At 34.6% G+C, this 13,893-nt stretch overlaps 2 pseudogenes; both read right to left on the bottom strand.

Annotated features, from left to right (window-relative positions):
• Positions 1–2,128: 2,128 nt before the first annotated feature.
• On the bottom strand, positions 2,129–2,247 carry LOC112479064 (annotated as a pseudogene).
• A 2,937-nt stretch (positions 2,248–5,184) lies between these two features.
• LOC112479049 lies at positions 5,185–5,303 on the bottom strand (annotated as a pseudogene).
• Positions 5,304–13,893: the final 8,590 nt, after the last annotated feature.

Genomic DNA, 13,893 nt, shown 5'->3' with positions numbered 1-13,893 from the left:
GCTGCCAGTCTGGTTGCCCAAGGTCCAACCGTTATTGGTTCTTTTTTCTTTTTCTCTTTTTTTTCTTTTTCTTTTTCTTTTTCTTCCTTCCTTCCTTCCTTTCTTTCTTTCTTTCCTTCTCTCTCTCTCTCTCTCTCTCTCTCTCTCTCTCTCTCTCTCTCTCTCTCTCTCTCTCTCTCTCTCTCTCTCTCTCTCTCTCTCTCTCTCTCTCTCTCTCTCTCTCTCTCTCTCTCTCTCTCTCTCTCTCTCTCTCTCTCTCTCTCTCTCTCTCTCTCTCTCTCTCTCTCTCTCTCTCTTTCCTTTCCTTTGATATTGTTGTAATCATTTCACAATATATAGATTTGACATATCTATATATTGTGAAATGATTACAACAATAAAGTTAGTTAACACATCCGTCACCTCATGTAGTTACCATTTATTTGTGTGTAGTGAGAACATTTAAGATCTATTCTCTTAGCAAACTTCAAGTATACGATACAAAGTTGTTACTTATAGTCACCATGCTGTACATTAGAGCCTCAGTATTTTTTTATCTTATAATTAAAAGTTTGTACCCTTTGACCAACATCTCTTCATTTCCTTCAACCCCCAGCCCCTGGCAATTACCATTCTACTCCTGCTTTTATGAGTTTGACATTTTTAGATTTCACGTATGTGAAATCATACGGTATTTGTCTCTCTCTATCTGACTTATTTCACTTAACATAATGCCCTCGAGGTCCATTCATGTTGTCGCAAATGGCAGGATTTCCTTCTCTTTTATGGCCGAATAATGTTCATTGAATATATATATTTTCTTTATACATTTATCCATTGATGGACACAGGTTGATTTCTATATCGTACATAATGCCACAATGAACCTGGAAGTGTGGATATCTCTTTGAGATAATGATTTGTGTCTTTTAAATATATACCTAGGAGTAGGATTGCTGGATCATATAGAAGTACCTTTTTAAATTTTTCAAGGAACCTTTGTACTGCTTTTCATAGTAGCCGCACCAATTTACATTCTTACCAACAATGCACCAGGATTCTATTTTCTTCACATCCCCACCAACATTTGTTACCTCTTGTCTTTTTGATAATAGTCATTCTGATAGGTGTGAGGTCATATCTCATTGTGATTATAGTAAAATATTCCTGTCACTATTCTTGGGAGTTGACTGTGGTTTATTTTCTGGACTCTATTCTCTGTTGGCTGCCATTTCAAAGAGATTGCTACATGGTCTAGTACTATAAGATCAGCATAGCAGGCACTAAAGTCATATAGGGCTTAAAATGTATTTTAATAACCTGGATAGTTTACGTAGTTTATCTTATCAATATAAACAGATATGTTGCCAAAATAGAAAAATAAACAAAAAATTCCTGGAAAAGGTGAAGGAAGCTTTTAGCCCTCAAATACCTGAAAGAAAGAAAGAAAGAAAGAAAGAAAGAAAGAAAGAAAGAAAGAAAGAAAGAAAGAAAGAAAGAAAGAAAGAAAGAAAGAAAGAAAGAAATTGTGAGGCATATGGATTTTTAAAAACAATTGGTTCTATTCTCTCTTAAACACATCCTTTTTCATGTGTCTTCTAGTTAATAAAAAATCCTTGTGATCTTTCCATATTGAGATATTAATATTACATCATCACTCACTACTGTATGGAGATTCACAGGATTTCCCTATTCCCATCTTCCAGCCTCACAAGTCCTTGAACTTTTGTGGCTTGTTTATTCCTTAAGTTCTTTGGCACCCAATGTGTTTATTGCCTGAAGGAAGTCTCCTTCAGAAGCAAAACTTTTCTAAAAGAAACCAACTTCTTCCTCAAATTCTGTTATTTTTATTTTAAAAAAATTTTTCCCCTCACTGAGCATCTTCTGGAACAGTTTTCAAACTTGTTCCACAACAATAACTTTTTCTCCTTGATTCACAACAGAAATTTCTCTTGAATTACTCTAATATAAAAGAGATCTATGGTGATATCAATCAGCTCAGCCAATTTCACTTAACTTCTTTAGAATGATAATGGCTGAATCAATGGCTCAATAATGTGCTGTTTAAAAAAGACCAGATTTATCTTATTTACGACAAATTCATTAAAATAAACTTAATCCAACACCAAGATTATTAAACTTTTTTAAAACGCCTACAGCACCTGGTATTCCTAGATGGTCTCCCATCCAAGTACCAACCAAGCCCAATTCTGCTTAGCTTCTGAGATCAGACGAGATCAGACGTGTTCAGGGTGGCATGGCTGTAGGCCAAACATTTTTTATATGAAATATATACCCTTTTTGGAGCATGAGTGCAACAGGAGTCCCACCTTGAGTCTAAGTAGACATATTCGGCCAACTTGTAGGTTGAGAAGTATCTTGGGAGAGACCTTGCCTTAAGAGAAGGCAGGAGCGAAGCAATAAGAAACTTGAGACTTTGGAATGGAGAGATGGTTCTGAGTTCAGTGAGGTGATTGTTACTTAGATTTAACTCCAGGCTCAAACCCCACTGGAATTATATCTGAGCCCCATATAGAGCGGGCATGGTTATCAGAAATAAAAATCTTGAGCAGCTTTAAACTTGATGCTGAGGCAGGAGCAGAACTGACTGCACAGTGGCAAGAAAGGAACACAATATTCTTGCCTGCTTCTCGACACAACACTCTGAAGCTTTCAGCCTTTGACACAAAAGGCTTTGTTGCCTTCACTATAGAAGAAGACAGTGGGACCCACAGACATGGTGGCATGTAGTTGTTGCTAAATGGGTGATAGCACAGCAGAAAATGTGACCAACAGAGGCAGATCTCTCTAGGAGCACATGCAGTGTATCTTCAGGGTCATCTACAAGTACTTGAGAAATACAGGCAAACTTCCTTCCTTAGTACTCTCAAACTATAGAAGCCTGGAGAAACATGAATTAAATAAATTCCTGAGTTATGAGCCAGGGCAGAAGTAAGGAATGCCTTAAGTGAAATTAAAGAACAATATGATTTTCTGTATTTTTCTTCATATCAAAACTGGATAGTTGGATGGAAAATATATTTAGACTACAATCTGGCCACAACTAATATATGCTTTTGTATATTTTGACTGAATAAAAAGCAAATCCAAGATATCAGTTGGTGACCTAGCATCTCCAAAAAAATGGTAAAGCAAATTAAGTACAGATTTATATTTGCAAGCACATTTTCTTGAGTTCTTCTTGTTTCATGTTTTTAACTCCCTAATCTTGTTAACTTCTAAGATACTTATAACATGGATTCCTTTTTAATGCATAACATATTTTAGTATTCTTGTTTTTGGCAAGATTTTACACAAACACGTTCCTTCCAGAAAGTGACTTAGTAAGAATGTTAATAGAAACACCTTTAGAGTATTCATAAGTGTTTAGCCTTTAAATATGTGTGATCAGATTTTTAAAATCCTGTAATTGCTAAAATTAGCACAGTAAGAAACAACTTTTATCCTTTGTAGTAAATAAGCACCATGAAAATGCATAGAAGATAAAACAGATGAATATTAATTTAAAATTTTAATATCTATTGATTTTTTGAATTACAAAAAATAGTGTTCTAATTGTTGGATATTTAGAAAAAGTTGAAACAAATAAGAAAACAAATCACAAACTACATAATCCAACCTGTTGGAGAAAACCACTGTTATCATTTGGGGGAGCTTCTTTTTTATGTTTTTATATGTATGTTAAATATATGTATAGTCAAACAAGATCATAATACTGTATAATAATTTTTATATCCTGTTATATTTTCACTGACTATATTTTCTTAGCTCTTATTTCTCTAGTCATTTGGAAGTTATAATTACATTTTTTCTATTAGTGATTATCTTTTTGTTATTAAAAGCAGTTTGAAATATTTTTATCTCTGCTTATCAAGGTTAAGAATATAACTGTACCTATTAATTATCATCTGTGTAAAATGAGAAAATTTTCAGGCTTTTACTGTCTTTACTGTTTTCCTCACTTCACAATTTTGATTGCTGTAATCTGGAATTTAGATCTAAATTATTATTACTTTATATTATTAACTTTTCTTTGAGGATTTATTTTTGAGAATTGTTTTGTCCTCTAATCATTTAATGACAGTTTCCAAGATGTTATTCTAGGTTTAGCTATGCAGTTTCCACCGCTTCCTACCTTCTCTTTTTATTATAATACCCAGATTCTTGAGTTCTTTATTTTGATCCATTCCTAGGTTGGTTGGATCATATCCTTAAACTCTGAGTACAGTACTTCCTAAGCCCTGGCTAATAAGAGAATATTAGTCTTTCCCACAAATGTCCTCGACTAAGTATATAATTTTTTTTCCTCCTCAACTTGGAAATCAGTCTTCATCTATGGCTACTATTTGGTTCTCAAGAGGGGCAGTGGTTCTCAACCCTGGGTACACATTCAAATCACTGGGGAAGATTTTGAAAAATGTCAATGCATATGCTCCATCCCAGAATAATTAAATCAGAATGTCTAAGGGTTAAGCCCAGATGCTAGTATTTTTTTTAATGACTTTTTTATTTTTCAGTTACAATTGCCATACAATATTATTCTAGTTTCAGGTGTACAACATAGTGATTAGACATTTGTATAATTTATGAAGTGGTCACCCCAATAAATCTAGTACCTACCTGACACTGTACAAAGTTATTACAATATTAACTACATTTCCTATGCTGTACTTTATAGCCCCATGACTGCTCTTATAACTGGCAATTTGTACATCTTGATCTCTTGCCCCTTTTAAGCAGTTCCCTGCCAACACCGCCTCCCATCTGGCAACCATAAAAAGTTCTCTTATGAGTTTATTTCTTATGAGTTTTGTTTTTTCATTTATTTTGTTCTTTAGATTCCACATATAAATAAAATCATATGGTATTTGTCTTTCTCAGTCTGACTTATTATACTTAGCATAATACCCTCTAGATTCATCCATGTTGTTGCAGATGGCAAGATTTCATTATTTTTTATGGCTGAGTAATACTCTATTGTGTATATACATATATATATGGACGCTTAGGTTGCTTCCATATCTTAGCTATTATAAATAATGCTCTAATGAACATAGAGATGCACATGTCTTTTGTTTGTTTGTTTGTTTGTTTATTTTAGGCGAGGCAACCCTTGGTTGACCTCACAAATTGCAAGGACCTTATGAGCTTACAATCCCTTATTTTTTACTTTTTTATTTTTTTACACCTATAGCACCTGATCTTCCTAGGTGGTCTCCCATTCAAATACTAACCAGGCCCGAATCTGCTTAGCTTCCAAAATCAGATGAGATCGGGCTTGTTCAGGGTGACATGGCCATAGACGCATATGTCTTTTGGAATTGTGTTTTCAGTTTCTTTGGATAAATACCTAGAAGTGGAATTGCTGGGTCTTTCTCCTGTTACAGTCTTTGCTTTAAAGTCTATTTTGTCTGATGTAAGTATAGCTACCCCAGGTTTTTTTGTTTATTTTCATTTGCATGAAATGTCTTTTGTCATCCCTTTACTTTCAGTCTTTTTTGCTTCTTTTTATTTATTTATTTGTTTGTTTGTTTGTTTGCTTCTTCTTCTTAAAGAAGTCCCTTTACCATTTCTTATAATACTAGTTCAGTGGTGATAAACTCCTTCAGCTTTTCCTTGTCAAGGAAGATTTATATCTCTCCTTTGATTCTAAATGATAGCCTTCATGGGTAGAATAGTCTTGGCTGTAGGTCCTTACTTTTCATCACTTTGAATATTTTGTGCCAATCCCTTCTGGCCTGCAAAATTTCTGTTGAGAATCAGCTGATAGTCTTCTGGGAGCTCCCTTAAAGGAAACTTACTGCTTTTCTCTTGCTGCTTTCAAATTCTCTCTTTGTCTTTAACCTTTGGCGTTTTAATTATGTGTCTCAGTGTGGGCCTCTTTGGGTTCATCTTTTTTGGGACTCTCTCCATTCCAGAATAATTCAATCAAAATATCTAAGGATGGAGACCAGACACTAGTATTTTTAAAAGGCTTACCCAATAATTTTAATGCATAGCTGGGGTTAAGAACCTCTGCTTAAGAAATAAGCCGATGTTTCTTGCAAGGATGCTGTAGAGGTTTTTTTTCTTCTTAAATCTTGAAACCTTCAACAGGATATGTCTAGGTGTCCATATCTCTTCATTACTGCCTGGTAACCAGTAATTCTATAAACTCAGCAATTTCTCCTTATTATTTCTTTGAATATTGCTTCTACATATCCATTCTATTTTTTTCTTTCTAGGATTCTTAGGACATGTTGATTGGATTTCCTGGATATCTCCTTCATATTTCCTTTGTCTTCTCTCATCATTTTGCCACTTTATCCTTGGGATGTCATTGTGAATTTCTTATTTTGTATGGCATCAATCTGCTGTCTATTGCCTTTGACATTTATAATTGTGTGGTCGTATTTCTCATTTCCATATAATCTGCATTGTACAATTTTAGCAAGAAATCTAAAGTGATTTTTAAAAATCAGTTTATACTCCTATCAACAATTTATGAGAGTTTCACTTGCTCTACATTTTGCTACCACTGGTATTGTTAGCTATTTTCCTTTTCCTTTGATTGGTAATGTTCACGCTTATGGGTCATGTATCTCTCCACTTTTCTAAAGTGACTGTTAAAGTTTTTTTACCCATTTTTAATTGATTTTTCAGTTTTTTTCATCTTAACATGTGAGAATTCTTTATATAATCCTTCGTCAGTTCTACCTATTACAAATACTTTCTCCCTGTCTGTGGCTTGCCTTATCACTCTCTCAATATTGTCTATTGATAAACATAAATCCTTCATTTTACTTAAGTTCATTGTTTCAATCTTTCATTATCTGGGTAGTGCTTTTGGTATTCTCTTTAAGAAATTTTGCCCAAACAGAAATCATGAAGACATTACATTTTCCTCTAGAAGCTTGAATTGATTTACTTTTCACATATATATCTATGAGTTATCCTAAATTAATTTTTATACTATGTGAAAGTGAAGTCAAACTTTAAAAAAAATACAGTTATCTAAAATTCAACTTATAAAGTTTCTTCTTTGTATTTGGTGAAAAGGCTGTGCTATTTGACAGATTTTGTGATGGGCTTCCTTTCTAAGGCTTCTTCCATAGGCACCCCTAACCTCACTGCTGGTATGTGATATAGCTGCCCTGATCCTAACTCCCAAGCCAAGGTCTCTAAGTACCCACTGCATCATCAAAGAATGTTGCTGCCAGTAATATTTGGGAAGCCACTTGGTCTTGCCTTTAAGCTCACTCCACAGAGGCAGTGAGAGCCCCCGAATCTTAGGAAAACCATTCAGTAACATAACTATCGAGATCATGTATGGGCTGTCTGCTTGAAACAGTTAACATTGCTTGACACCTCTGCTACCCTCAGACTCACACAATTTTCATGAGCCAAAAGAATCACTGGTGGGTGTTTGCAGTCAGCCTCGAGGTCAAGCTTCTCCTTTGGTGATTGGCAAATTGGACCTGGATGTCCTTTTTAAATCTGGTCCCAACTGCACAGGATTTAGAAGAAATCCTTTGAAGTTTGTGGCATTTGTATGGTTTCCTTCCCTAGCTTCCAGTACTGATTTAGGGTTTTTACATAGTTTAAAATTTTCTAGGTCATTTTGGATGGGACTGGGAAGCAGGTGGTTCAAATATGTGTTCTCAGTCTCCCATACTTTCCTTGAAATGTAGTAAGATATTTTTTACTGCTAACCTTGTGGGAATTGTGTAGAAAACTTTGTGCTAGTTCTAAGAAAATATTATTTATGGTAATAGTAAACATTGCTTATTAATATTAGCAATTAATATTTAATATTCATTTATTTACACATTTATTTTTGCATTTCGTACCAGTTTTTTTTTCTAGGCACTTCTTGAAATGTATTAAGATCTTGCTGTATATCAAATTTCATATATTGCTCATAAAGGTTTTTATTGTACTATGAGCATTTCTCCATGTTATCGATAATTTTTATTTTATATATGTATTATAATCCATTTTTTAAAAAAGCCTTGTATATGTGAACACATCTGTATTTATTTGTATAGACAAATGAAAAATTATGGAAAGATACACACTCGACTGTAAAGTAGCAGAGGGAGATTATTACTTTTACTTCTATGTTGTTTAAAATGTTACCATAAAATACTTTGTAAAATAAAAATGTTCTTGGTGCTAGTCTTTTAAAAATATATTTTAGTTCTAGTTTTATTTTCCCAATATATTTTTAACTCTGATTTTGCTTACTCTAACCTAAGGCAAAAAGATGACTTGCTAGTCTCCTGCATGCCCTGTGTTTCCTTCATTTATTTGCTTTCTCCTTTTCTCTCACCTAGAACATGCTTCTCCTCCATCAGTGCTTAAGGAGTCAGTTCAGACGCCACCTCCTTTGAAAGGACTACCTCGTTCCTCAGAATTGGAGGTGAACGGCTCTAAATCCCAGGGCATATCATCTAGGCAGCTCTACAGGCAGTTGAACTTTTTCTTTACACCTTAGTTCTTGATCTAAATGATTTATCTCCCTACACTGTAAGCATCATAAGGGCAGCTTTTTTTTTTTTTTGGTCACATTTTTATTTGTATCTTTGTACGACTTAATATAATTCTGTGCCAGTTAGGAATGTGTTGAGCTGACTGACAATGGCCAAAGACAAATGAGATTTTCTTCTTTCTCAAATAATAAGTTCAAAGGAGGCATTGCTTATGCTGGTTCAGCTGCTCCACAATGCCATAAAGAACCAGTTTTTCCAATTTTTACAGTCATCTTTAACATATTGGCTTTCATCTTCATGCTTTTTGTTTCATGCACGTAAACTGGCTACTCTAACTCCAGAAATCTTGTTCCAGGTAGAAAAAAAGAGATATAGCAAGGGGCTTTTGTATCTCTCTTTCCTCATCAAACTTCTATTTACTTGTCTTTATCAGAATACATAGGTACCCTAAACCATGAGGTAGGCTAGGATTTGGAATATTTGCTTCACAGTTTCTACAGGAGAAAGTCAAGGGGGTCAGAAGTGGTTTAAGTGAGTAAACTTATGGTATTTAACATGGGTGCTTTGCATATATTTGGTATTCAATAAACTTATGTAGAATCAAACTAAAAAGTTTCTGGACAACAAAAGAAACCCTCTTTAGTAACTAACCAAATGGGAGAAGATATTTGCAAATGATACTTCCAATAAGGGGCAAACATCCAATATATATTAAGAACTCATAATACTCAACAACAAAAAACCAATCCGATTAAAAAATGGCAGAAGACCTAAACAGACACTTTTCCAAGGAAGACATACACATGGCCAACAGACATATGAAAAGATGTTCAACGTCACTAGCTATTAGGGAAATGAAAAATCAAAACCACAATGAGATACCACCTCACATCTGTTAGAATGGCTATTATCAACAAGACAAGAAATAACAAATGTTGGAGAGGATGTGGAATGTAAATTGGTATAGCCACTGTGGAAACCAGTATAGAGGTTCTTTAAAATATTAAGAATAGAACAACCATATGATCCAGCAATTCCTCTTCTGGGTGTTTACCCCCAAAATATGAAAACACTAATTCATAAAAATACATGTAACCCTATGTTTATTGCAGCATTATTTACAATAGCCAAGACTTGGAAATGAACTAAGTGTCCATTGACAGTGCTATCACACTTTTCCTTTCTTCCACCTCTAACTCCAGATTGTGGCCCAAGGGCTTACAGGTGCAAAAGCACTGCCCATCATAAATAAGTCTTGCTTAAACAGAAGACTCCTTATATTTACCCTTAACATTAAAAAATACACACACACACACAAAACAACAAACAAACAAACAAACAAACAAACGAACAAACTGGCAGACACTTGAATTCACAGGTTTATGCTTAAGCCAACTTGATTTTTTAGGCAGAGATTTCTATCACACCAACTGTCTCTACAAGTAGATTGGGGTCTGTAGAACATTTACTTTCCACTACCCTTCTCACCACCCAGAGAAAGCTCCTAGCAACCATGTTTTGGGGTTTGGGGCTTGTTTTTATTTTTATTTTTCCATTTCCTTACATGTTATTTAATGTAAGTTAGGGCCTATTATAAAAAATAAGTATGAAAAAGATAAATAACCAACAGTCCAGAGGTTAGCATTGCTGAATATATTCTAGTTTTTATTTTTTCTAAGCAATTTTAAAATAAATTGGGATTCTAGCATAAATTATTGCAGGACTACTTCTTGCAAAGAGAATGTTTCTGAATGACTTTCTACAACACTATTCTAGATGCTCACTTATTTTAATTCAGATATAATTTACATATTATAAAATTTACCATATTAAAGTATAAAATTCAGTGTGTTTTTTTTTTTTAGCATATTCACGAAGTTGTACAATCGTCACTGCTATCTAATTCCAGAACATTGTCATTATCTGAAAAGAAATTCCATATCCATTACTAGTCAGTCACCATTCATTCTACCCTCAAACTCTGGCAACTGCTAAACTACTTTCAATCTTTATGGTTTTGTCTATTTTAGACATTTTATATAAACGGAATCATACAATTTGTGGCCTTTTATGACTGGCTTATTTCACTTACCATAATGTTTTCAAGGTTCAACCATATTGTAGCATTTATTAATTCTTCATTTCTCTTTTATGACTGGATAATATTCGACTGTACCAATATGCCACAGTTTGTTTGTCCATTCATTAGTCGATGAACATTTGGGTTGTTTCCAGTTTGGAGCTATTATGAATAATGTTGCTATGAACATTTGTGTGCAAGAGGACATATGTTTTTATTCCACTTGGGTATATGCCTAGGAGTAAAATTCCTGGATTATATTGTAATTCTATGTTTAACTCTTTAAGGAATTGCCAAGGTTTTTTCCTAATTAGTCACACCAAAGTCCCACCAGCAGCGTATGAGTTTTCCAATTTTTCCACATCCTTGTCAACACTTGTTATTGTCTATCTTTTTTATATAGCCATGCTAGTGGGTATGAAGAGCTATCTCATTGTGAGTTTGATATACACTTCCCTGCTAGCTAATGATAAGCATCTTTTCACATGCTTACTGGCCATTTATATAGATAAAATTCCTTAAAGAGTTAAACAGAATTACTATATGATCTAGGCATTCTATTACTCAGATACTGTACTCATTTTTTAATTGAGTTTTTTGTTCCTTTTAATTTTTGAGTTATAAGAATTCTTTATAAATTTTGGACACTAGACTCTTATCAGATATATGATTTGCAAATATTTTCTCCCATTCTATGTGTTGTCTTTTAACTTTTTTGATAGTGTCCTTTGAAGCACAAAAGTTTTCATTTTTTGATTAAGTTCTATTTATCTTTGGGGTTAGTTGTGCTTTTTGGTATCGTATCTAAGAAACCATTGCCTAATAAAGATCACAAAGATTTACACCTATGATTTCTACTAATTTATATAGTTTTAGCTCTTACATTTAGGTTTTTTTAAAGACAGCTTTAATTAATACACAAAAAACTGCACATATTTAATGTATACAATTTTATGAGTTTTGACATAAGCATACATCAATGCAACCAGCATCACAATCAAGGTAATAGATGTGTCTATTAACTCAAGTTTCTTTGAGCTACTTTTTTTTCCTCTTTAATTCATTAGGGGTTAATTTTTGTATATGATGTGATGCAAGAATCTAACCTCATTCTTTTATATGTGCGTTTCTAGTTGATCCACCACCACTTACTGAAAAGATTTTTCTTTCCTCATTGAAATAGCTTGGCACCCTAGTCAAAAATCAATAGACCTATAAATATAAGCGTTTATTTCTGAATTTTCAGTTTTATTCCATTAATCTATATGTTTACACTACAGTATTATGACACAGCTTTTTTTCTGGGTTGGTGGGGAGGAAACACCTGGGAATTTGATAAGTATTGCATTGAATCTGTAATCAATTTGAAGAGTATTATAACAACATTAAGTTTTCCAATCCAAAAACACAGGATATTTTTCCATTTATTCAGATCTTCTTTAATTTCTTTCAGTGATGCTTTATACCTTTCAATGTACAAGTTTTTACTACTTTTATTAACTTTATTTCTGAGTAATTTTATTGCATTTGACAATATTATAAATTAAATTACTATTATTTTTGGCATTTTAATAATTTTAATTGTAGAAATATTCACACTGTTGTGCAAGCATCACCACCCATCTCCAGAACTCTTCCTTTTGCAAAATTGAAACCCTAACACCCCATTCCCTTCTATTCCCATCCTCTGGCAACCAAAATTCTACTTTCTAGCTCTGTGAATATGACTATTATAAAAACGTCATATAAATGGGATCATCCAGTATTTGTCCTGTCATGACTGGTTCATTTCCTTTAGCACAATGTCCTGAAGTTTCATGCATATTTTGTATCGTGTGTAAAAATTTCCTTCCTTCTTAAGGTTGTGTAATATTATGGCAGCAATTTTTCTTTTTTAAGTTGTGGAGAGTGAAGTGCCTGGCAGCTCCTTCCCCATTATGCTCTGTTTGAGCCTTTCTTGGGGGCTGAGGCTTTACTCCTTCAGAAGCAACAGATTTTCAGCACACACATAATCATCTGGTCCTGGAAGCAGGAACAGATATCTAGTTGTACCTGGGAGATGAGGTCCTCATCTGGGCCCCACAGACAGCCTAGTCACCTGACACTTAGCCAAAAGTTTTACAATTTTAAATATTATGCACATGTATAATTTCGAACAAATAAAAATTAAGTTTTAGAGTCAAAGGAGTCATTCGAATATCTCAGCACAGGGCCTTCTACACATCAGGAGCAGCTGGTGAAAAGGCCCCTGAGATTTTCCCGTTCCATCTGAGCATCCTGGGAAGTGTCTGCTCATCTTCTTGGTTTCCAGGCCTTAGCCTGGGCAGGTTCTGACCTCAGCTAAGTGCTCCTGTCTTTCCACAGAAAAGGCTCTCCTTACCCTGACAACCATCTGCACCCTTATCCGGGGATTACCATCCCTCTCCTAGAATTTCCCAGGATACTGAGAAGTTCTGGTCTCAAATTATGAAAAGACCGCAGATTTATGGTCTTACTCAGCAACTCAAATGTGTGATGCAATGCCTGTGCAGGGTAGGAAATTTGCAGGCCATTCAACAGTGCAACTCATTTATTCATCGTATGTTATGGAGTGCCTTTGATATTAGGTCACACTCTAGTCACCACCCTCAGGAGCACATAGACAGAGTAAGAAGAATTTTCAAAACTTATTTATAATATATAGACACAGCAATTGTGATATGCTAGATGGTCTAAGCATTTTCAAATATTAATTAGTTAACATTATTCGTAACCTTAGACAGGGTATGTTTATTATTATTGACAACTGTCGTATGGAGCAACTGGGGCACAAACAACATTTCTCCAAAACCTTGTACCTATAAAGTACATATATTAACGTCTCACAATTACTGTGGACCAGGCATCAGGGCATGATTGGCTGGGTGCTTCTGCTACTAGGTCTCTATTGACTAGGGGAAGATTTGCTCCGAAGTTAGCTTGTGTGGTTATTGTCAGGATTCTGTTTGGACTGAATGCCTGAGTTCCTGCCTGCTGGCCTTGGAGCTCTATTCCCTCCTTCAGGGCTCTGCATACGGAAACACAAATCATTGACACTTGCTCTTCCAGGTCCAGAGATATGAGAAAGAAATGGTGTGTGTGTGTGGAGAGGGTGGGGCAGGGAGATATTGAAACAAAAGAAGAGAGAAAGGGAGGAAACAGAAGAATGCAAGTAAGACAGAAGTGACAGACTCTTTGTAATTAAAGTTGGACATGACATCCCATCATTTTGGCTGTATTTTGTTGTTCAGAAGTCAATAACTAACCGCTTATTTGGTACAAAAGGATGTTCATACTGGTAGGCTGGAATCACTCGGAGCCACTG

This window comes from Pteropus alecto, unplaced genomic scaffold (genome assembly GCF_000325575.1).
Source record: "Pteropus alecto unplaced genomic scaffold, ASM32557v1 scaffold33, whole genome shotgun sequence".
Lineage (NCBI taxonomy): Eukaryota > Metazoa > Chordata > Mammalia > Chiroptera > Pteropodidae > Pteropus > Pteropus alecto.
This window is presented reverse-complemented; position numbering and strand designations above follow the sequence as displayed.